The sequence below is a fragment of the Bos taurus genome, chromosome 12, assembly GCF_002263795.3.
Source record: "Bos taurus isolate L1 Dominette 01449 registration number 42190680 breed Hereford chromosome 12, ARS-UCD2.0, whole genome shotgun sequence".
NCBI classification, from domain to species: Eukaryota; Metazoa; Chordata; class Mammalia; order Artiodactyla; family Bovidae; genus Bos; species Bos taurus.
In genome coordinates, this window is record NC_037339.1 from 40,331,454 (window position 1) to 40,355,707 (window position 24,254).

The window sequence follows — 24,254 nt, forward strand, 5'->3', positions numbered from 1 at the left end:
TGCCTCCCATCCTATAATGAATCTGTAATTGTCAATTCCTAAAATCAATTGGTGGTCTTAAAAAATGAGTTTTGGTCTCCATCAACTTCCCTTGTCATCACTGAATTATTTAACAATGGGATATTATTTATTTGTTAATATTTTCTTCCAGAGCTTCCATGGCATTATTTACTTCTGGTTTTTCATTTACAACTTTTTTCTGATATATATACATGGGCACCTCTTTTGTGAATAATCTCTTAAATGTTACTTGCATTTGGTCTTCACTCTTGTATTTTCTCTCCCCCTATTCTCTTTGGCCTCCATGTCTCTACTGTTCTCTAAACATAGGCATCTGTCAAAACTACAGATGTTTTGGTTGATATTAAAAATATAACCTGAATTTTAAGTGAAAATTGGAATATGGATACAGAAGAATATTCAACCTAATTTAGAAAAATCATACTCTGTTATTCCTTCATTTCATTTAGCCTTGTTTTCCCTCTTTACTTCTGATTTTTGGTTAATGATATCACCACCCACCCTGTTATTCAACTTAGAAATCATTAAATCCTACTTGAATTATTCTTCTCTGTTGCTATATTTCTCTACAACTCATTTCTAATCTACTTGTCTCACCACTGTCACAGTTGCATAATTTAATGCATCACAATTGTAATTGCATCACAAATGCACAATTTAATCACAGACCAGGTTAAATACTTTGATCAGGCTCAAGAGGCTTAAAATGTTTGATGATTCTGCTTAAAGAATTCAATCTACATGTACTATTCAAATCTTTTACATTTTGGCCCCAAATTCTTTTTCTACTCTCAGTTCTTGAAAACTGTTCCTTTTATTCTACCTAAGCAAAATGAATCTCTATTTCATCTATGCTCCCATGGCACATTGTTCATGGCAGTAGTTATAGCTCTCAACCCTTTCTGTTTTATCAAGTTCTTACCATGTCTGTTCTTCTAGATAGAAGTTCCTGAAAAGCAGCAACTGTATCAATCATCTCTGTAACTCCCTCACCAGCACAACTCCTTGTAAGTATTTCTGGCTTAAGAAATGTTTTTAAATTTTAATATTTAAAGTCATTCTAGTATCTACAAGAATGTGCTGCCTTTTGCCATGCTAAGTCACTTGCTGGTGTCTGACCCTTTGTGATCCCATGGACTGTAGGCTCCTCTGTCCATGGGGATCTCTAGGCAAGAATATGGGAGTGGGTTGTCATGCCCCTATCCAGGGCATTTTTCCAACCCAAGGATCAAACCCAGGCCTCCCATATTGCAGGCAGATTTTTCACCGTCTGAGCCACCAGGGAAGCCCTGAAAGTGAAAGTTGCTCAATCGTGTCCAACTCTTTGTGACCCCCGTGGACTATACAATTCATGGAATTCTCCAGGCCAGAATATTGGAGTGGGTAGCCTTTCCCTTCTCTAGGGGATCTTCCCAACCCAGGGATCGAACCCAGGTGTCCCGCATTGCAGGCAGATTCTTTATCAAGTGAGCTATCAGGGAAGCTCTATGCTGCCTTGCTGCTGCTGCTGCTAAGTCACTGCAGTCGTGTCTGACTCTGTGCGACCCCATAGACGGCAGCCCAGCAGGCCCCACCGTCCCTGGGATTCTCCAGGCAAGAACACAGGAGTGGGTTGCCATTTCCTTCTCCAATGCATGAAAGTGAAAAGTGAAAGTGAAGTCCCTCAGTCGTGTCCGACTCTTAGCGACCCCATGGACTGCAGCCTACCAGGCTCCTCCATCCATAGGATTTTCCAGGCAAGAGTACTGGAGTGGGGTGCCATTGCCTTCTCCGCTATGCTGCCTTAAATGAGGTTAATTCAATAACAAAACATGCTGTGGTATAGCTTTAAGTTTATTGAAATTTAGTTCAAGTCTTTTCTTTGGAAGAATTCCAAGAATGTTCTTGAGTATCGTTGTAACTTCTTACAATATGCCCCTGATATTAAGTGAAAAGTCTGAATATATCTCCATGGTAAAGATAAAGAAAATAAGGCTAATGGAGGTTACCTTACTTATCATTGTCACAAAACCAGTGGGTGATACAGTAAGGATTAAAAACTCTTACTTTGAATTGCCATTCATTAGCATACTCACTCCATGAAGCAATCATTCAATAGTAACTTACCGTCTCTTTATGAGGACAAATGAGATAATGTCTGTAAGACAATTTAAACTACTCAGGAAAAGCAAGCTATATAATTTAAGAGATGAATTTGATAAATTGGATTCACAAATAAGTAGATTGGCTCAAAGCCTCTATGAGAGGAAGTTATTGTGTCATTTTCCCAATCATCTTGCCAATTTACCTCAAGCTTTATAATCCTACAAGTCTTCTCTAGAGCTTAGCAAATGAACTTCTTCTAAATGAGTTTTGGTCTCAACTCAGTAAATTTTATTTGTACTTTCCCCATATTCTCTCCAATAGTTCACTGACCCATTACATCACCAAAGCTACTATGTATCCCAACTAGAATACAAGCACATTTGACTTGTTTCATGGCTAATGCTTTAGCAATCATCTTAGTATAACAATATTGATTTGATATAAAAGCATTTTCTCTTTCATATTATTACATTTATGTGTGGGTTCTACATGAGGATTCACCGTATAAGCCTCCAAGAGTGTACTTCTTGCACCACAGAGTTGCACCACAGGAATAGTACCTACTACCTAGGACCCAAGGGCACCCATGAAGTACTCAATGATATTTCCTACAAGACATTTTTTTCTCCTCTGAGAGTATTTCTAGCACTCTCAGAAGGACAATGCAATCAATGAAACCTTCAATAGTTCTGAATTTAACAATGTGGATGCTATTGAAATATATATATGAAGAAGAAGCTGCTGATACATGGGCAGATGTGAATCAGGAGCGAGCCAGACAAAGCTAGCCATATCCCCATCTTCCACTGTTTAGAAAAATAGAATGATTTTATTTAGGGCAGAACTGTGATCTGTTGAACAGAAATAGAGTAGAATTCAATTTGATTTCATAAGCAAAGCCTGCTCCAATAAAAGTGGCTCTGTATAAACCAAAATTGCAATTTAAACAACATTTTAGATATCTCAATGTTCATTCAGCTTTACTATAAATGAAGTTTCACTTTAAGTGAATTACACTGTCACTTTTGGGTATCTAAGTAAATCTTGCTCTCTAAGAAATTTATAGACATTGATATTCCCTTACAGTGTAAAATATCCCTGTTTACAAAGATAAGGCAGATGGGTACGAGCAGATAGTCACCATGACGGGAAAGGAGAGGTGCCCACCTGTTACTATGTATGTGTCCATGATCCCAGGTTTACTGAGGAGATAGTTCTATTTTTACATTTTTGTATCAATTCTGAAGGGGGATTTTGAAGGCTAATTCATAGCTAAAACATTTTTACTGAATTGGTGTTTTTGGAATTTGAATTTGTCCCAAATGTAAAATAATGACTGCCTTTAACAACTTTTCACAAAACAAGAATTACAAAATCTTTAGGAATTTAAGAAATTCTTGCTGTGAACAGTCTATGAGTAATTAAAATTATACTGCAAATGAGCTTATCAGTAATAGAGTAGGGGCACTAATGTTAAAAGTTTTTGCTGTGCATAGAGAATATTACAGACCCAACAACCTCAGGCTGTTACTCCAGAAAGTGTATATTAATTTAGAACTAGTGGTGTAGATGAGAGAAGATTCCAACTTCAAAGACCCACAGATATACAACTCAGCTCAATTTAAGAATATTTCAATCCAGACATATTTATATACTTTCCTTTGATTAATAGTAATCCAACTCTTTGTTACCCTGTTTTTTGTGTTTTACCAAATTTTGTTTGATTTGAAACAATTCACCTGTCAATGACACGCAATATGTTTTTGTGTGTCATCATTCTGTAGATATTGGCTTGTGGTAGTCAAAATGGCTAAGATATCCATTCAGCAAACATAAACTAATTGCTAATTATGTGCAAATTATGTTTGAAACTAGAAAATTAATGTTGGCAAATAACACCTCTAGGGTTTCAAATGAACCTTCACTTTAGTTAGAAAAAGAGTCATAAATGGGTAAAATTAATTTAAACTGAGAGATTCATACTACATTTCAATAGGAACATAAATAAATGAGATATGTGACGTGACAATAAATGGGATGGCCAAATAATGAGTTACTTAATTGAGCATATTCTCCCATGAGATTCCCCAGTGAATTGATAATCTAGTATTCACCCTATGTCAATGGTAGCAAATATATGTTCCCTCATTTGATCCCCCTTATTGATTGGGGGTGGCTGTCAGAAGTGTTTTCTTGAGCTATAACTAGGTTTAGTTAGAATGATTACTCTGATTGTTTAGCACAGTGAGTACAAGGTGAGAAGAGATGCAATTCAGGGCTTAATTTGCCATCTCTCTTCTAGACTCTTCCTTCTTTTCATTCTCCATACATTTTCAAGCTCTAGACACAGTCTTCTCTCCTAAACATCTCAGCCTTCTCTCATCCTTTACTTCAGTATTGTAATGCTCCCTCTTCACTGATGGCTCAGGTGGTAAAGAATCCACCTGCAATGCGGGAGACCCAGATTGGATCCCTGGGTTGGGAAGATCCCCTGGAGAAGGGTAATGGCAACCCACTCCAGTATTCTTGCCTGGTAAATCCCATGGACAGAAGAGCCTGGCAGGCTTCAGTCCATGGGGTTGCAGAGTCAGACACGACTGAGTGACAAACACTAGTCTCTGTGCCTCTAAACTCAATAATGCATCCTGATAATTTAATTTTCTTTCTTAAATTTAAATATGACCATGTCATCCCCTGCACCTAACTTGAAACCATTATAACGTTTGAACTTATTTGGCAAGTAGAACATTCCTGATCTCATGACTTTACAAATATCATGACAACCATCCTCACCTACCTTGCTTGTTTCTCACTTTTCCTTTAAGCAGTCCTAAATTGAGCACTGCTCCTTGAACATCCTCATTTTTCATGGCATATGTTTTATCCATTTCTTAAAATGCCCTCCCTCACAAAGTTCACATGAGAATTTTCTCTTTTTGAAAATGTCAGTTCAAATTGATGACTGTGAGGGCTTTCTCAACATCTTCCATCGGGTAGTAGGTCCTTTCTTTTTACTATGTATATATTTCTATTGTAATGTTTGCCTTTTATGGATCTCCCACAAGACTGTACGCTCATGACAGAAGGCTCTTGTACTCTTTCACTGGTGGATTCCCAGGGCCAGAAAAGCACCATGGCCAGAGGACATATTCAGTGACTGCTTCAGGAGACGAAGGATAATTGCAAGCTACAGCAGACTAGAGAAGAGTTAGAGAAGACAGAGAAACAACATCTGGAGGGCAGTGAGGAAGCTTAGGGAGAACCCTGGAGGGAACAGAGCAAAACTTCAGAGTCAACAAAGGGGAGTATCAGGCACACTCCAGGCGCAAAGACAAACTGTTTTCTCCATGTAACAGTTAACTGAGAAAGACAAGTGCCTAGATATGTATGGTAACTGGATAAGGTGGCTTTTATCTAACAATTTCTTATTAGAGGTCTCTCTAAATCATTTACAAATTAAGAATTTGCTAGCTATTAACCCATTTTCTAAGTTTGAGTGAAAATATTTTTTATCAATTTTATACAAATAAGCCTTTGAGTCTATTTGAGTGCATTTCAGAATGCACACGGACTATGTTGTTTTTTTTTTAATCTGTGTGTAGTATATGTTTCTTTTTTCTAAAAGTCAAGCACTGCTTATAGGCAGAATCCATCTGTGAAAAAATATAGAAAAACAACAAAAAAGCTTTTATTTGGTTATGTGATATTCACTTATCCCAGTTTGACTATGTTATGTCATGTGTGACTAATGTCAATGCATCCAGCCACCTGCCTTCCCACCAGCCACTGACAAGCTGCAGTTAAATAGGAGTGAAGTACATTGACAGACAAAATTACTTTTGGATTCACTGCTCAAGTAAAGCTTTGTTGAATCCATAGCAACCCAAGCATTATCTATATCTGTCTGGATTACTAAAATAACTCATTACATTACAAAATATGGATCAGAAGGGTTGATATTCCTGAAAAAATATCCCCACATTGGGAGCTGAAATGCGGATATTCCCTTCTTCCCAGACTGCCTGCAAAGCAATGACAAAAATCAGGAACAGACTGTCCATCAAGAAAGCAGCTGGAAAGATCAAAACAGTAAAATATGTAGTTGGCATGTTGCTTTTATACACTAGCCAAATCCCCACAGGGAAAAAATGCCATGTAGATTTCAGTCAATAAACAAATATCTGACAAGAGGTCAAATAAATCAGTCCAGCCTGTTATAATATATTATATGCAGAGTAATGGGAATAGAATCATCATAACACTAGTAGCAATGTGTTTGGTTTTAAATGGACTGTGTATCTGGCATCTGCTAACCTGAATCATATGGGACTTTAGAAAAATGTTATTTGGTATATGAAATGCTTTGAGGCCACAAAATCTGAATATACAAAATTCCCATCTTCAGTTAAAACACCAATGAAGATGAGTAGAAGAAAACTGAGGGAAAACTAGAGCTTCCAACCAAAGTATACAGTTAAGTGTGAATGTCTTCATTATATAAATATCTGCATATTAATTTGGCATTTCTATTCTTTTTTTCCCCTTTGCCTACATGAAATAAAAGAAACCTATTCCTCTATCAAAGTTTGTCTCCCTTTCCAATTCCTGTCATTCAAAGTACAATTCACTCCTATGGTATCCAATGTAGTCCTAGTCAAGTTTCAAACTCAAGATACCAAGTGGCAACTGCTTAAGTTATATTGCTATACCGTACAGCTACTAGCAGACAAGGAAGAATATTTTGTTCTACCTATAAGCCCTCTTTAGAAGAGAAAGTGGATTTCTGCAGGAACACTCAGAGCTTTATTTCTTTCACCTAGCACAGTGCCTGAGTAGCAGACACTCAATAAATATTTAATAAATGAATATAACAGGAAAAAGGAATCATTAAATACTTGAATGTGTACTTACTGACAAGTAGCCTAGCTTTATTTTATTCAAGTACCCATAAAAGTTTTTGATACTAGAAAAGTATCATTGAAATAAATCACATATTTTCTCCTTTTGTATCTCTGAGTTTAAAAAATTTTATATGCTACTATGGATGTACTAAAACATGTGGATGTGGCACTTTTTATAGTAATTATGATGTCATTTTCAAAGGTAAATTTTTTTTCTTTCTTTCAATATACATGCATGAAATATATCACTTGCATTTTTGTTAATATTCATAAAGTGGAAAGTTAGAAAAGAGTATTTATGAATTAATTAATTCACATCTATCATTACCTCAAAATGAAAAATTTTTTTCATTTCATAAAATTGCTCCAGCCTCCAAGTGCTAGAATGGACAAGGTCTCTAACTAGGGACCTGAATCAGAGCTTAGGAAGACTAGGGTATTACACCCCACACCCTGCCCCCTCCATGGTGAAGAGCTGTGAAATAACTTTGCTACCTTTCTCCTTAGCCAAGAAATATGCATGACTTCCATGAACACCTATTTAACTCAACCTGCTACACTGAGCATTACAAATAACCAAAATGTGATTTCTTTACTTTCTTGCAGGAAACAGTATCTTACTCTTCCAGTGTTCAGTCACATTTAATAAAGATGAATCTTTCCAACAATTCAACACTCTTGGCTCTTTTTAAAACAAGGAGACAGACTTTCCTGAGATATTCTTTAAATTTACAAACCGTGGTATTCTTTCCATTAGTGATAGAAAAGAATATTGCTTGCCAATCAGATATCAAAGCCTTCTTTCCTCCTCTGAGGCTTCAGGAATGGGGTGCAATTATTATTGAAAGGGAAATGGATTGTTTAAGATTGGCTGCTACATTGCCCTGATACTGACAGGGTCTGCAGGTGTACAGAGTTTTGCCCACTGATATAAATTGAATCTGAAAATAGCAATTTATTCACCAAATCAAGCCAATCACTGCAATGCAGTTTTGTCTTTTGGCTCTTATTTCCAACCAACTACTCTTAACCACTTTGCAACTTCTATTTTACAGTGAACATTTCTGTTTTAGGAGGGGGACTAGGGGAGCTCTCATGGAAAGCCTTTGTTTCAGCCTTTTTGAGCCTTTATTTTAAAAGACTGTTTATAATTGTACTACTTAATCTAGACAAAAACGATCAACACCTGTTCCAAATTGGTACTCCAGTCCCACTATCCTTTTCTCTTCACCAATTGCCATTTGCTTTCCTTTACCCATAACAATGCAATCACATTAACATCCTTTGTAACACAATTTCAAAAGGCACACCAGAAATTCTACAGTAAAACTGCATCTTCTATATGCTAACATAATCAACTTCCAGGAAATAGGAAAGAACACAAAGACATATTTGAAGTGATTTTTTTTTCAACAGTTACTTGAAGTAATACCTAATATCCAAGTCAAGAATTTGAAACAAGTAAAGGAAAGATAGTTTGCCTGAGGGGAAGCAAACAGACCAAAGTACTCTCAATTTGGATCAAAGACTGGATAGCTAAATGGACCCTCTCAAAGATCTGAATCAACACATATCCCTGGCATCTTGCCAGGCTTTCCAAATCTCTTGGATGGAGAGGAACTCACAATGTCTAAGCACAGGTTGTTGTCATGGCTACCAGCAGCCAACAGGGGGAAAAAAATAACTTAAAAGGCAGTTGGGAAACATTTAAAAACAAGCTGGACTGGAAAGAATGCATACTTAACTGCAATTTTTAGGCAAAGGCTATATCTTTATAAAGACTCAGAAAGATTATAAACAAATAAAGTAAATTATGTCAGTAACAGACAACTGTGTTTTAAGGATGTCCCATATTATGAAGATCTCTATCTGAAGAAGAAAAAAGAAACAAAGTAAAAGAGGATGAGGAGGAAACTTGTCAGGGAAAACAGAAGCTCTGGTTGCTATAACTGTTTTCTTGGCCCTTCAGAAAAACAAAACCTGAATACAACTGCTAGTCCATGTACTGCTCTAAATTCTTTATCAGAAAATCAGCAAAATGTGATTTTTATATTTTACCTTTAATCAGTATATTTTAATGTAAAGGGATGATAGCAAAACATTGAATTTTTTAAATCAAGTGATATAGAACTTTATAATCTGGTGAAAATTAGCTAACTTTAGCAAAGATTGATTAAAAACAGATGATTAATTACTAAAGGGCAAAAGTTCCTATTAATACTCTCACAGTACTCAATGGCAATTGGTCAGACTTTTGTTTAGGAGTACAACACTCTATGAGAAGTGGTGTACTAGAGGTGTTAAAAACCTGTTAAATATTCAGGAATTTTGTAAGCCAGTGACTAAACACAATCACAAACAAGTGCTTACATTGTTGATGAATGAGTAAAGTTCTGAAATGTGTCCTACTTCTGTTTTTTCTATTAACATAAATGAAAATATCAGCAACATGTATGTTGCAAGTATACTCATTTGTCATTTGCCAATTAAATAAAAATATTCTGTAAGATTCAGTTGGTTATATGAAATATAATATGGAATAAGTTATTTGTAAATTGTTAGCTATACATTCTTTTTATCAGTAAAATATCTAATAAATGTGTGTGTATACATACTAGAGAAGTTATTATTTACTATGGTGCTGTATTCTATTTTCTTCTAAATGGACAGGTGAAAATGGGTTAGCATGCTTTCTTAACTCTCCTGTGTTAGCCAAGCCATCTGTTATAGGTCATTACTAGAATATTGGACAAATGTAGTCAAATGTCCAAACCAAGTCATTTCAAATATAATTCATGAAAAATTAATATGAATGTTTCCTTGCTCTTCACGAAATATTCAAAATCTCTATTGCTATTGAGGGAAGCCCTCTTGTTTTCTTTTTTTTTTCTCCACAGGAACACATTCAAAAGGTCATAATTATGATTTTGCCATTGACATCAAAAATTAACTAAAATATTCTCTTTGGAAAAAGTCATGTTGGAGCATGAGCTTAATATTGATTTACTTAATTTCCATGTGTTGGATGTGTACTATGTAATAAGTTAAAAGCGAGTCCATGTCCACAGCAGTAGACTGGGGAAAGTATTGCTGAGGAAAGACGGGAGGGCATGGTTACAAAGTCTTGAGGGAACTTCTGTTGGTGGTGGTGTTCGGTTGCTCAGTCATTTCTGACTATTTGCAATCCCATGGACTGCAACACGCCAGGCTTCCCTGTCCTTCACCATCTCCTGGAGCTTGCTCAAACTCATGTCCATTGATTCCGTGATGCCATCCAACCGCCTCATGTTCTGTCATCCCCTTTTCCTCCTGCCTTCAATCTTTCCCAATATCAGGGTCTATTCTAATGAGTCAGCTCTTCGCATCAGGTGGCCAAATTACTGGAGTTTCAGCTTCAGCATCCATCCTTCCAATGGATATTCAGGATTGACTTCCTTTAGGATTGACTGGTTTGATGTCCTTACAGTCCAAGGGACTCTCAAGAGTCTTATCCAACACCACAGTTCCAAAGTATCAATTCCTCAGCACTCAAGCTTTCTTTCTGGTCCGATACCCACATCCTTACATGACTACTGGAAAAACCATAGCATAGACTATATGGACCTTTGTTAGCAAGGTAATATCTCTGCTTTTTAATATGCTGTCTAGGTTTGTCATAGCTTTTCTTCCAAGAAGCAAAAGTCTTTTAATTTCATGGCTACAGTCACCATGCAAAATCATGCAGTGATTTTGGAGCCCAAGAAAATAAAATCTGTCACTGTTTCCATTGTTTTCCTATCTATATGCCATAAAGTGATGGGACCAGATGCCACGATCTTCGTTTTTTGAATGTTGAGGTTTCAGCCAGCTTTTTCACTCTCCTATTTCACTTTCATCAAGAGGCTTTTTAGTTCCTCTTTGCATTCTGCCACTAGGGTGGTTTTGTCTGCATATCTGAGGTTATTGGTATTTCTTCCAGCATTCTTAATTCAGCTTGTGCTTCATGCAGTCCAGCATTTTGCATAATATACTCTGCATATAACTTAAATAAACAGGGTGACAATATGCAACCTTGCCATACTCCTTTCCCAATTTTGAACCAGTCAGTTGTTCCATGACTAGTTCTAAGTGTTACTTATTGACCTGCATACAGATTTCAAAGGAGGCAGGTAATGTGGTCTGGTATTCCCACCTCTTTAAGAATTATCCACACTTTGCTGTGATCCACATAGTCAAAGACTTCAGTGTAGTCAATGAAACATAAGCAAATGTTCTTTTTTCTGGAATTCTCTTGCTTTCTTGATGATCCAATGGATGTTGGCAATTTGATCTCTGGTTCCTCTGCCTTTTCTAAAACCAGCTTGAACATCTGGAAGTTCTCGGTTCACATGTTGTTAAAGCCTAGCTTGGAGAATTATGAGCATTACTTTGTTAGCATGTGACATGAGTGCAATTGTGCTATAGTTTGAACATTCTTTGACATTGCCCTTCTTTGGGATTAGAATGAAAACTGGCCTTCTCCAGTCCTGTGGCCACTGCTGAGCTTTCCAAACTTGCTGGCATATTGAGTGCAGCACTTTATCAGCATCGTCTTTAGGATTTTAACTACCTCAACTAGAATTTTATTACCTCCATTAGCTTTATTTATAGCAATGCTTCCTAAGGCCCACTTGATGTCTGGCTCTAGATTAGTGATCACAGTATCGTGGTTGTCTGAGTCATTAAGACCTTTTTTTATATAGTTATTAATATCTTTTGCTTCTTAGGTCCATACTGTTTTTGCCCTTTATTGGTCCCTCTTTGCATGAAATAATCCCTTGATGTTTCTAATTTTCTTGAGGAAATCGCTAGTCTTCCCCATTCTACTCTTTTCCTCTCTTTCTTTGCATTGTTCACTTAGGAAGGCTTCCTTATGTCTCCATGCTATTCTTTGGAACTCTGCATTCAGATGGGTATATCTTTCCTTTTCTTCTGTCTTTCACTTCTCTTTTCTCAGTTATTCATAAGGCCCCATTAGACAACCATTTTGTCTTTTTGCATTTCTTTTTATTAGGGATGGTTTTGATCACTGCCTCCTGGACAATATTACAAACCTCCATTCATAGTTCTTCGGTAACTGTCTATCAGATTGAATCCCTTGAATCTATTTGACTATAGATTCAATAAAGCCAGACATCAAGTGAGCTTTGATGGACACACTGGTCCATCAAGGACACATTGCTTACATAATCATAAGGGATTTGATTCAGACCTTAATGGCCTAATGGTTTTCCCTACTTTCTTCAATTTAAGTCTGAATTATGCAATGAGTTCATGATCTGAGCCACAGTCAGCTACCAGTCTTGTTTTTGCGGACTGTATAGAGCTTCTTTACCTGCAAAGTATATAATCAATCTGATTTCAGTATTGACCATCCGGTGATGTCCAAGTGTAGAGTCATTTCTTATGTTGTTAAAAAAGGGTGTTTGCTATTACCAGTGTATTCTCTTCACAAAACTCTGTTAGCCTTTGCTCTGCTTTATTTTGTACTTCAAGGCCGAGCTTGCTACTTCTGCATTTCTACTTTGTAATAGACAGCAATGTGCAAATTTAATTCAGATGACCATTATATCTACTACTGTGGACAAGAATCTCTTAGAAGAAAGGGAGTAGCCCTCATTTTCAATGAAAGAGTCTGAAATGCAGTATTTGGGTGCAGTCTCAAAAATGACAGGATGTTCTCTGTTTGTTTCTAAGGCAAACCATTCAGTATCACAGTAGTCCAAGTTTATGCCCCAACCACTAATGCCAAAGAAGCTGAAGTTGAACAGCACCAAAAAAAAGATGTCCTTTTCATCATAGTGGACTGGAACGCAAAAGTTGGTGTTTGAAGGATCCACTATTTGACTGTGGTGATGGCTTCACAGGTATACCCACATTTCAAAACCTATCAAATTGCATTTTAAATATGTGCGTCTTATTCCCTTCAATTTTACCTCAATAAATCCATTTTGAAAGTTTCTAGAAAGATAGTTTAAAGAATATGCACATATATGTGTGTGTGTGTGCTTTTACTACATATGTGTATATATAACACTTTAATATATTGCTATAACATTGTACAGTACTATAATATACTATATAGCATTAGTGTGACCACTGTGTAGCTGATTTTCTGCCTACTTTTTAAATTGTTTGTGCTATCTTCTTTTTAAAAAAGTAATATTTTATTTTATGATGTTATGAATTTTAAGGCAAGAAAAACACTATATACATAGAATGAATTCTTTTTTTTTCTTTTTTTTTTTTATACAACAATGGCTATTTATTTATTTATTATCTATAGTTGCCGTTGCATAGGAACAGCAGAGCTGAGTAGTTGAAACAGATTATATGACTCTTTATGGAAAAATGTTTGTTGTCCTGTGAGCTAGATCAAGAATTAGGATATTATCAGCATTAAAGAGGCTTTCTTGTCCCCTCTCCCAATTATAACAACCTCCCTAACCACTTTTCCTGAGTTCTAACATCATAAATTACTTTTGCCTTCTCTTAAATCTCTATGGAAATGGAACTGCACAATAAAGTTTTCTGGTAGCTGGCTTCTTTTATTCAATATCATATTTATAAGATTCTCTCCTATTTCAACAGGTAGTAGTACTTTATTTTTATTTCTGCAGTGTATTACTAGAATGTGTACGTGGAGCAAAATGATGAAACAGGTGAATTTGTCTTGAATACCCACCTCCATCTTTTGTTTAATCACATGTGGCTTTTCTGTTTTCATTTCCACTCCCAGAAACTTTCCATTTTTCTCCCCTCCCCTCACCAACCCCTCAATCTTCTTCAATATCCTGAAACATGCTTCTTGGCACTGCTAAGATCCTAGATGCTTGCACTTAAAAAATTTTTTTTGATAGTTTTTGTTCATCGTGGATTTTTTGCATTAATTTTTTTTTTTTTTTTTTGGCCATGCCCTGTGGCACACAAGATCTTAGTTCCCCAACCAGGGATCTGTTGAACCAGAACCCCCTACAGTGGAAGTGTAGAGTCTCACTTGCTGGGTCCCCAGGAAGTCCCCTAGATGGATAGTTGTATCATGTTAAGCAAAGCACTATGTACATAGAACAAATTTATTTTTAAAGTGTGAAATTTAGAGAAAAAGATAAAGGTGTTTAATCAGCAAAAGTTAGTTAACTCAAGACTTATAAGACTATAAATTTCCTTTCTTATACTTTCATTATTAATACATTTTTCTTCTAAATGTCTTAATAGTACCTATTACATATCTACATTGAAAACAAATGTTATTTAATGCCTATTTATAATACACACACATTGATGCCTTATAATAAATTACACCTTAATTTTAATGGATTACCTGTAAATTTAAGTGAGGACTAGATGTATTTTGGCATCTCAAAGGAGTTTTATTGTTTCTTCAGGTAAGAGTTCAACTTAGAGTTGAATTATATCAGAGAGATAATTCTAGCAAAATCATGCTGGCCTGAAATCAAATTAGCTTCTAAAAATAGCTTAGTTTATTCTGTAATTTTAAATAAATCTGTTAATTTATTTTTATCAATTTCTTAATTTACTCAATAAATATTTTGACTTAAACTCTGATTATGCAAAAATAAGGGAAAAGGGATCTGCTGTCATGGAACTCATAATACCAAGTCAAGACATGAAATTATAGTTTTGCTAAAATATTTATTGTTGAAATCTTTTGTTATCAGGAAAGAAGAACAGAAGGAGAGGGGAATATATCTTCTTCCAATTTGTCCTGAGATGGAATTTATATGTGAAAAGCTGTTAAAGGTAAGAAGCATGAAAAAAATATAATGGCTTCTTAAAAAGGATATAAATGCAGTCTTCTGCAAATTTTCGCTCTTTTGATTATGTACTTCTTGAAAATATCCTGTGTAGATTCTCATGGAGGCCTGTCCACAACCATGAAGAATTATCTATTTTCAAGATTTGCTGTCTTTCTACCCCTTCTAAAAAAGTGCTTCAGTGGTTAACCTCTTCATTCAAAAACTAATATATCCCAGTGTTCCCTGGAAAGCAACTTCCTTTATTGGCATAATTCCCTGGATATGTTTTAAGAGCCTTGACTAAGTTGTTTTGCCTTTTAGTTTGCAGTGTGCTTTTGAATGATCAATATGCATTATGGAACAATGCTTATTCATCATTTTTCCCAACCAGGAAAGCACATTGCAATTCTGGTGAGAACATTTAAGCATACATAATAATACTCACCTAATGCAACCTTTCATTACTCTTCATTTTTCAACCCCCAAACTCAAAGACTTTCAGTTTGTTTTTCTATTTTTTTTTTTCATTCTTTCCAGGTAAATTTCTCAATTTAATAAATAATAATTGGAAACAAATCATAAACATTTATCTTCCTGTCAAAATCATTGTAAAAATGAGCAGAAACATTGGAACTCCAATTTTGCAATTTTCCAGCAAGCCACTTTTTTGCTGGCTTCAGATGAGATCAGATCAGTCGCTCAGTGGTGTTTGACTCTTTGAGACCCCATGAATAGCAGCACGCCAGGCCTCCCTGTCCATCACCAACTCCCGGAGTTCACTGAGACTCACGTCCATCGAGTCAGTGATGCCATCCAGCCATCTCATCCTCTGTCGTCCCCTTCTCCTCCTGCCCCCAATCCCTCCCAGCATCAGAGTCTTTTCCAATGAGTCAACTCTTCACATGAGGTGGCCAAAGTACTGGAGTTTCAGCTTTAGCATCATTCCTTCCAAAGAAATCCCAGGGCTGATCTCCTTCAGAATGGACTGGTTGGATCTCCTTGCAGTCCAAGGGACTCTCAAGACTCTTCTCCAACACCACAGTTGAAAAGCATCAATTCTTCGGTGCTCAGCCTTCTTTACAGTCCAACTCTCACATCCATACATGACCACAGGAAAAATCATAGCCTTGACTAGACGAACCTATGTTGGCAAAGTAATGTCTCTGCTTTTGAATATGCTGTCTAGGTTGGTCATAACTTTCCTTCCAAGGAGTAAGCGTCTTTTAATTTCATGGCTGCAGTCACCATTTGCAGTGATTTTGGAGCCCCCCAAAATAAAATCTGACACTGTTTCCACTGTTTCCCCATCTATTTCCCATGAAGTGATGGGACTGGATGCCATGATCTTCGTTTTCCTAATGTTGAGATTTAAGCCAACTTTTTCACTCTCCACTTTCACTTTCATCAAGAGGCTTTTGAGTTCCTCTTCACTTTTTGCCATAAGGCTGCTGTCATCTGCATATCTGAGGTCATTGATATTTCTCCTGGCAATCTTGATTACAGCTTGTGTTTCTTCCAGTCCAGAGTTTCTCATGATGTACTCTGCATATAAGTTAAATAAACAGGTTGACAATGTACAGCCTTGACGTACTCCTTTTCCTATTTGGAACCAGTCTGTTGTTCCATGTCCAGTTCTAACTGTTGCTTCCTGACCTGCATACAAATTTCTCAAGAGGCAGATCAAGTGGTCTGGTATTCCCATCTCTTTCAGAACTTTCCACAGTTTATTGTGATCCACACAGTCAAAGGCTTTGGCATAGTCAACAAAGCAGAAATAGATGTTTTTCTGGAACTCTCTTGCTTTTTCCATGATGCAGCAGATGTTGGCAATTTGATCTCTGGTTCCTCTGCCTTTTCTAAAACCAGCTTGAACATCAGGAAGTTCACGGTTCACATATTGCTGAAGCCTGGCTTGGAGAATTTTGAGCATTACTGTACTAGCGTGTGAGATGAGTGCAATTTTGCGGTAGTTTGAGCATTCTTTGGCATTGCCTTTCTATGGGATTGGACTCAAAACTGACCTTTGCCAGTCCTGTGGCCACTGCTGAGTTTTCCAAATTTGCTGGTTTAGTGATCCTATTATCTGAAAGAGACTATATGTTGTCTTGCATGAGTAGAAAAAGTGTCCCAGGCATACCCTGCACTGGAACTGTCACTTTGGACCAATAGCAAAACATCTTCTATGAGCACAAATGGGCAAAATGGAAGACAAAAAATTGTTCCCCTAATTGAGAATGCTCCGAAGAGCCTCTAGGACTGAGCCTTGTTTCCCAGAGTAGATTATTCCAACTGAGACTGAGGATACTTCTGCCAGAATCTAGGTGTCTTCTGCCCAAAATACTGTTTATGAAAAGATTAGTTTGCTCTCTATATTTCCTTAGAGCCTTTACCCTGAAGGTAGAGGATCTCTCCCTCCATATATTAAAATTTACGCTTCCCCCATAGCTAATTAAAGGTGCTATCTGACTTAGGAAGCAAATTTTTAAAATTTTGATGATAAAAAGTAGCAGGTATAAGAACATCTAATAATCCAAAACTCCTAAAGTAAGTTTACATATTTTGTATTTAAACAGGTGACTCACAGTAATCCCTTCAGTAAAGTTTACATATTTTGTATTTAAACAGGTCACTCACAGTAATCCCTTCAGTTCCTAGTAACACTGATACAGAAAACTTAAATAACTAGCCCTAAAATTACATGCTATGATTTCAAAATTGACATTTTGGGAGTAGAATAAAGAAAAATAATTACAGCTTCACACTAACTTTGTATTCAAAGCATAAACGAGTTAAGGGGGGAAAAAAGGAACCTTTATGGAAAACTTTCAGAGAGCTGTAATGTTGCCTCTCTATTTTTTTTTTTTTTCAGCCATCAACTACTTTGAAAACAGGTGTTAAGAAAAGAGCCAATAATGAAACGACAGTATAATCTAAAGTTGAAAACATCCATAATTTGTGTAATGAGAAAACTGATAAAAAAAAGTTATTTCGGAAAATTAAAATATATGTATATATCAGTTTACTTCAGTTCAGTCACTCAGTCCTGTCTGACTCTTTGTGACCCTATGAACCACAGCACGCCAGGACTCCCTGTCCATCACCAACTCCTGGAGACCACCCAAACCCATGTCTATAGAGTCGGTGATGCCATCCAACCATCTCATCCTCTCGTCCCCTTTTCCTCCTGCCCTCAATCTTTCTCAATAGCAGGATCTTTTCAAATGAGTCAGCTCTCGCATCAGATGGCCAAAGTATTGAAGTTTCAGTTCAATATCAGTCCTTCCAATGAACATCCAGGACCGTTCTCCTTTAGGATGGACTGGTTGGATAGCGTTGCAGCCCAAGGGACTCTCAAGAGTCTTCTCCAACACCACACTTCAGAAACATCAGCTCTTGAGTGCTCAACTTTCTTTATAGTACAACTCTCACACCCATACATGACCACTGGAAAAACAGTAGCCTTGACTAGATGGACCTTTGTTGACAAAGTAATGTCTCTGCTTTTTAATATGCTGTCTAGGTTGGTAATAAATTTCCTTCCAGGAGTAAGCATCTTTTAATTTCATGGCTGCAATCACCATCTGCGGTGATTTGGGAGTCCCAGAAAACAGTCAGCCACTGTTTCCACTGTTTCCGCATCTATTTCCCATGAAGTGATGGGACCAGATGCCATGATCTTCGTTTTCTGAATGTTGAGCTTTAAGTCAACTTTTTCACTCTCCTCTTTCACTTTCCTCAAGAGGCTTTTGAGTTCCTCTTCACTTTCTGCCATAAGGGTGGTGTCATCTGCATATCTGAGGTTATTGATATTTCTCCCATCAAACTTGAATCTAGCTTGTGCTTCTTCCAGCCCAGTGTTTTTCATGATATACTCTGCATATAAGTTAAATAAGCAGGGTGACAATATACAGCCTTGACATACCCCTTGTCCTATTTGGAACCAGTCTGTTGTTCCATGTCCAGTTCTGACTGTTGCTTCCTGACCTGCATACAGGTTTCTCAAGAGGCAGGACAGATGGTCTGGTATTCCCATCTCTTTCAGAATTTTCCACAGTTTATTGTGATCCATGCAGTCAAAGGCTTAGGCATGGTCCATAAAGCAGAAACAGATGTTTTCCTGGAACTCTCTTGCTTTTTCGAAGAACCAGCAGATATTGGCAATTTGATCTCTTGTTCCTCTGCCTTTTCTAAAACCAGCTTGAACATCTGGAAGTTCATGCTTCATGTATTGCTAAAGACTGGCTTGGAGAATTTTGAGCATTACTTTACTAGCGTGTGAGATGAGTGCAATTGTGCAGTAATTTAAGCATTCTTTAGCATTGCTTTTCTTAGGGACTGGAATGAAAACTGACCTTTTCCAGTCCTGTGGCCACTGCTGAATTTTCCAAATTTGCTGGCATATTGAGTGCAGCACTTTCAAAGCATCATCTTCCAGGATTTGCAATAGCTCAATTGGAATTACATTACCTCCACTAGCTTTGTTTGTAGTGATGTTTCCTAAGGCCCACTTGACTTCACATTCCAGGATATCTGGCTCTAAGTGAGTGATCACACCATCATGATTATCTGGGTCATGAAGATCTTTTTTTGTACAGTTCTTCTGTGTATTCTTGCCACCTCTTCTTAATATCTTCTGCTTCTGTTAGGTCCATACAATTTCTGTCCTTTATTGAGCCCATCTTTTCATGAAATGTTCCCTTGCTACCTCTAATTTTCTTGAAGAGATCTCTAGTCTTTTCCATTCTGTTGTTTTCTTCTATTTCTTTGCATTGATCGCTGAGGAAAGCTTTCTTATCTCTCCTTGCTATTCTTTGGAACTCTGCATGTAAATGGGTATATCTTTCCTTCTCTTCTTTGCTTTTCACTTCTCTTCTTTTCCTAGCTATTTGTAAGGCCTCCTCAGACAGCCATTTTGCCTTTTTACATTTCTTTTCCTTGGGGATGGTCTTGATCCCTGTCTCCTGTACAATGTCATGATCCTCGGTCCATAGTTCATCAGGCACTCTGTCTATCAGATCTAGTCCCTTAAATCTATTGTTCACATTATCAGAGAAATGCAAATCAAAACCACTATGAAGTACCATTTCATACCAGTCAGAATGGCTGCGATCCAAAAGTCTACAAATAATAACTGCTGGAGAGGGTGTGGAGAAAAGGGAACCCTCTTACACTGTTGGTGGGAATGCAAACTAGTACAGCCACTATGGAGAACAGTGTGGAGATTCCTTAAAAAACTGGAAATAGAACTGCCTTATGATCCAGCAATCCCACTGCTGGGCATACACACTGAGGAAACCAGAAGGGAAAGAGACACGTGTACCCCAATGTTCATCGCAGCACTGTTTATAATAGCCAGGACATGGAAGCAACCTAGATGTCCATCAGCAGATGAATGGATAAGAAAGCGATGGTACATATACACAATGGAGTATTACTCAGCCATTAAAAAGAATACATTTGAATCAGTTCTAATGAGGTGGATGAAACTGGAGCCTATTATACAGAGTGAAGTAAGCCAGAAGGAAAAACACCAATACAGTATACTAACGCATATATATGGAATTTAGAAAGATGGTAACAATAACCCTGTGTACGAGACAGCAAAAGAGACACTGATGTATAGAACAGTCTTATGGACTCTGTGGGAGAGGGAGAGGGTGGGAAGATTTGGGAGAATGGCATGGAAACATGTAAAATATCATGTATGAAATGAGATGCCAGTCCAGGTTCGATGCACAATACTGGATGCTTGGGGCTGGTGCACTGGGACGACCCAGAGGGATGGTATGGGGAGGGAGGAGGGAGGAGGGTTCAGGATAGGGAACACAGGTATACCTGTGGCAGATTCATTTTGATATTTGGCAAAACTAATACAATTATGTAAAGTTTAAAAATAAAATAAAATTAATTTAAAAAAAATCTATTGTTCACTTCTACTGTATAATCGTAAGGGATTTGATTTAGGTCATACCTGAATGTTCTGGTGGTTTTCCCTACTTTCTTCAATTTAAGTCTGAATTTGGCAATAAGGAGTTCATGATCTGAGCCATAGTCAGTTCCCATTCTTTTTTTTTTTTTTTTTGCTGACTGTATAGAAATTATCCATCTTTGGCTGCAAAGAATATAATCAATCTGATTTTGGTGTTGACCATCTGCTGATGTCCATGTGTAGAGTCTTCTCTTGTGTTGTTGGGAGAGGGTGTTTGCTATGAGCAGTGTGTTCTCTTGGCAAAACTCTATTATCTTTTGCCATGCTTCATTTTGTACTCCAAGGCCAAATTTGCCTGTTACTCCAGGTGTTTCTTGACTTCCTACTTTTGCATTCCAGTCCTCTATAATGAAAAGGACATCTTTTTTGGGTGTTAGTTCTAAGAGGTCTTGTAGGTCTTCATAGAACCATTCAACCTCAGCTTCTTCTGCATTACTGATTGGGGCATAGACTTGGTTTACTGTGATATTGAATGGCTTGCCTTGGAAATGAACAGAGATCATTCTGTCATTTTCAAGATTGCATCCAAGTACTGCATTTCAGACTCTTTTGCTGATTATGATGGCTATTCCATTTCTTCTAAGGGATTCCTACCCATAGTAGTAGATATAATGGTCATCTGAGTTAAATTCACCCATTTCAGCCCATTTTAGTTTGCTGATTCCTACAATGTCTACGTTCACGCTTGTATCTCCTGTTTGACCACTTCCAATTTGCCTTGATTAATGGACCTAGCATTCCAGGTTCCTATGCAATATTGCTCTTTCCAGCATTGGATTTTGCCTCTATCACCAGTCACATCCACAACTGGGTGTTGTTTTTGCTCTGGCTCCATCCCTTCATTCTTTATGGAGTTGTTTCTCTACTCTTCTCTAGTAGCATATTGGGCACCTATCGACCTGAGGAGTTCATCTTTTAGTGTCCTATCTTTTTGTCTTTTCTGAAGTTAAAAATTATCCATATTTTCTGCACTTACAGTAATAATTTCTTCCAGAACTTTTAACTCTTTTCTAACCTGTAAAAGCAAGTAATACTTGTACCCTTCAAAATACCTTGTTTTTCTATGTTTAAATATAATTTTGTAAAATATTGGATTTTTAATTATTTATAAATTTCATTTATATTATTTATATCTGAAATATTTGACTTGTTAGTATACTTTATTGAGAATTAACAATGTTTATATTGTTGCCGATTTTTTATTACAGAGTTAAGAGAAGCTACTTTTGGAAACTTTGCTTTTCAAAGAGACACACCTCTTCTGGTCTTTTACTAAGATGTCATATCATCCTGTAGAAACTTGCCAATGATAAATAGGGGGAAAAATAATTTCAAAACGAATGTTCACAAAAGTTTTAATAAGAAAAGCAGTTCTACAGAGAGCACAGGTGTACCTGTGTCGGCAATAATTTTGCAATTAGCCATTGGGCTTCCAGTGGAAGTTGTTAGAAAAGCCAGCACTCATAGATTGTAGATGTGAAGGCAATTGCTAAATGGTTTTTTGTTATGGTCTTCTCGACAGACCAGAACCTGGGGACAGGAGTCGATGAAAAGAAGGCCAAGAAAAGAAGGACGCAGGGGACCCAAGTCTCTAGTGGAACAAGGGTGTTTTAATCATGGCAGAGTGTGCTTATATATGGTTATACAAGGAAGCTTTAGGCAGAAAAATAAAGTCGAGCAAAAACACCGAAACCAAGTGCATAACAACTGTAACTAAGGGAATAACAATCGTCATAGGGCCATAACAACAGTAACTAGGGGAATAACAATCGTCAGAGGGCCAGAAGACAATCCATGTGTTGGAAATAGGAACATGATGAAGTAGTTTTACAGAAAAGTAAAAGGTTACTGAAAGGAATCCATGGATGTGTTCTGTCTCATGACCTCAGTCCTGAAAACTGCCTGCAGCTCTGCTTGTTTCTGTTTTCCAGGATCTGATAAGGAACATAAGGCCCTTGAGAAACAGAAAACAACATATAGGATTCCTTAAAATTAAACGTTCCCTGACAGTTTTTAAAATTAAACTGACAGTTTTAATAATAAGAAACATATAAGAAGTAAACATTTCCAATGTAGAGAAGTATAAAATCGTTTGTATGCATGCAAAAATTCTGTTGAATATTAAAAAAGAAAATGGTCCACTTTGTCCTAAGATTAAAATTTAAAACTAGGAAGTTATTACATGCTTTTTTTAACCCAATTTTAATGAGACTCATTATAAGACTATTTGGACAAATATCCATGCTATTTTTTTAGTTTGAGTTAAAACTGTGAACGTATAAGTACCATTAGTTATATTGCATTAAGGGTCCCCAGTTTAAGAGTTAATTTTTAATACATTTAAGAGGATTGATGCTATTCCAGGCAAGTTTCTGAGTAACGGTTTGAAGAGCTTGCCTTCTAAGTACAGCAACCTGTATTGTTTTGAAGCAACCAAATCAGTTATTAGTTGTAGATCTACCAGAATGGTTTCTATAGTTTGCAAAATCTGAGTCACAGAAATCTAGCATTGGCCCATGTTTTTAGTCTGTTTGCTAAGTTCCCTTCTAAATTGTTTGAAAATAATTTTTAATAGGTCTGCAGAAATCCTTGGAATACAACCTGGACATCCTACCTTGACTTCCTGTCCATTTTTTTTTCCATCATCCTTCTACATAAATGTACAAGTAAGTAGGCTATAATGGTCACCTTCATACCAGTGAGAATTAAAATGTCTCTTTCTCTCTCTTTTTGTTGTGAATCTTTGTTATAGTACATCTATATTTTTATTTAATTTTGAAGCAGGATAATGAAATATTTTCCACATTAAAGCTATGGGTGACTGCAATGAAAAATTAATGTTCATGTAAATGACAGCACCATATAAGCAATGGAAAAGTAATAATAAAGGGGGAGGGCAGTAAATGGAACTAACTCAATGTTTAGGAAGTGTTTTTTCAAATATAAAGAGGGGCTGAGTTCATCTGTCACACATAAGACACTAAAAGACTAAAAGAAAAAAAAAATGGAACATTAATATGAAAAAATGTTGCTATCCAAGCTGTGAGAAGATAGATGTTGGGGTTATACATAACGGTTTGCTAATGAGGGTGTATGATTTAAAGAATGTCTTTCTGCCTGGAACAAGAGTATGAGGCCATGGAAATCAGTGCTGTGGCAGTCTTCTTGTGATATAGAAGAGAGGACAAGAGAATTTTGAAACATCTACCCTCCACATCACTGAGTCACTGATCCTTGGAACTGATTCCCTCTCTGATATGAGGTTACTAAATGTCTTTATTGCTTAAGGAATATGTGATTGAATCTTCTTATACTGAAAATCATTCCCAGACAGTCTGTGAAACAAGACATTCAATATCTTTAGAACACTTAATGTGCATTTCAATTCACTGATAAACAAAACAATAAATGAGACATCTATTCACTGAAGACAGCAAGGATTAGAAAGAAATTTAGACTCAATTTGTTTTTATAAGAAACCAC

At 36.8% G+C, this 24,254-nt stretch overlaps 1 protein-coding gene and 1 long non-coding RNA gene across 7 annotated transcripts in view; one reads left to right on the top strand and one right to left on the bottom strand.

Moving 5' to 3' along the window:
• The window catches only part of PCDH9 (protocadherin 9), a 1,143,194-nt gene that overhangs the window by 871,192 nt on the left and 247,748 nt on the right, over positions 1-24,254 (bottom strand). The window lies entirely within an intron of this gene.
• Positions 540-23,432, top strand: LOC132346773 (uncharacterized). The gene is made up of 4 exons (XR_009496722.1): positions 540-1,028; positions 12,723-12,892; positions 14,705-14,786; positions 23,347-23,432. It is a non-coding gene; the product is annotated as an uncharacterized lncRNA (long non-coding RNA).